Raw genomic sequence first — 2,103 nt, forward strand, 5'->3', positions numbered from 1 at the left:
GAGATATATCTTTCCTACTGAGATATCTTTTCATCAATGATAAAATAGAATAACTGAAACCTTCACCTCTCAAGAAATGATAAAATTATAATGTTGTATATAATCATCACTTCAAAATATTATATTTACTTCATCAATGATCAAACATGGAGGATTTTACAATTTTATTTTCAAGTTACAAGTGGGTTTGATATTTGGGTTTGAAGGGTGAAGATATTAAAAACAGAGTAAAGTGCAAACACAAAGGTCAAACATAAGTCCTAACAATGATGCATAATGGGACATGATTGCCTGGCCAGTAACCCCAATAGCTGGTTACCCCAATCAGGAAAAAAGTGACGGAGAACAAAACATGGACCTTAATTCATCTCTACTGCCCCAAACACGTTTTGACTTGAAATAAGGTAGTACGAGGGTTTGATTTGATCCAATAATCAAACAGATTTCATTATTTTAGTCATTAGGGCAATTATTCAGTTTGGGCGGAATAAACAATACATTAATTTATTAATTTTGTAATTAGTTTTAACAAGGGTTGGTTTAAAGCTAATGAATTTCAAAGCCACTGCCCCCTTGTCAAGGCTAGGCAAAAATGAGTTACAATCACGTGACCTTTTAGATTTTTTTTCCTAAATATAAAAGCTGATATAAAAAATTAAATACATTTTTGTCAAATATACATATCCCTTTTAAGTAATATTAAACTCTTTTAACTCAGAATTTGGATAGCTTTGCAGTCAGCAGACCAGCATGAGTCGAAGACTATACTAGTGCTTTTCTAGTCAATTTGAATCTTCAAAAAGCCTCCAAAGAATAATCCAAAGGATTTAATGATTTGTTTGATGTTCTTTTTGGACTTTTTAAATCCACATATTTGTCATAGCTTAATCTTATCTTTTCAACCTATAATAGTGATAAATTCATGTTTGAAAAAGTTTTTCAAACTCACAAATTATATCATATTATTAAATTTACATTTTAAAATATTATAAAATTTAATTTAAAATTATTATTTTAAAAATTGACATAAAATAAATTTTAGGACAATTATACATTTAAAAATAATTATAATTTAATAAACATTATAATAGTTACATATTTAAAAATAATTAATTTACAATTATTAATTTAAAAAATTTGATGTAAACAAAGTTTTGCTAATTTTAAAATAAAATTATTATTTGAATAAAACTCCAACCATAAGTTATAAGAAAAATTTGTGATAATTACAATTTAATTATTAATTATTAAATTAAAAATAAGGGTAAATCACTCATGGTCATTCTAAAATAGCGGTTGTCTTATATTAATTATTTTAAATTTTTTCTTAATTTAGTCAAATTTTACAAATTAATTATTAACGTTAATTTTATTATTTTTTCTAACGAATTACCAACTCAACAATCTACCAGATAACCCATTCAAATAGTTGTCTAAATTTATTTCAACCTGGACAATTATTTGTGTAGATTCATTTTTAGAAACCCCCTCTAACCTTTGACCTTTGCTCTACTATTTCATTTATTATTGCAACTTCCATTTTCATCATTTGGTTCCCCATCAACTCCTTGATTTTGTCCCCAGTCTGTACACCCTTCATCAAATGGTTTAAATCCATAGTTCTTCATAAAATGCCCCTATCCACCTGCACCTATCACCTCAACATTGATTATATCTGGTCATCATGTTGTGGTTATCTCAAAACTGGTATCCCATGCCAAGCTACCTGGTGCGCAATGGTGCAGTGAAGTTATATTGAGGGGAGGCTGTAGCAGAGGTTTTATGCGAAGCATGTCAAGGATGGTGGAGAGCAGCGGTGAGTTGGGTGCTAGCCAATCTCGTTGGGTGGCTAGGAGGTGGGCTAGTCGATGGGAGACGGTGGCTCCAAAGTGCAGGGTGGTGCGAGAGTAGTTGCGCCGGAAGGTGAAGATGATGAGGGTATTGGTTTAAAAGATCATTTTTATTATTTTTTTATAATTTTTTATAATTTGTAATCATTCTTAATAATTTCTTATAATGATTAATAATTACTAATTTTTTATAATTATCTAAAAAATTACGATAGAAATGAACTTGGATATATGGTTGTCTAAATTTAAATGA

This window comes from Gossypium hirsutum, chromosome A08, assembly GCF_007990345.1.
Source record: "Gossypium hirsutum isolate 1008001.06 chromosome A08, Gossypium_hirsutum_v2.1, whole genome shotgun sequence".
Classification (NCBI taxonomy): domain Eukaryota; kingdom Viridiplantae; phylum Streptophyta; class Magnoliopsida; order Malvales; family Malvaceae; genus Gossypium; species Gossypium hirsutum.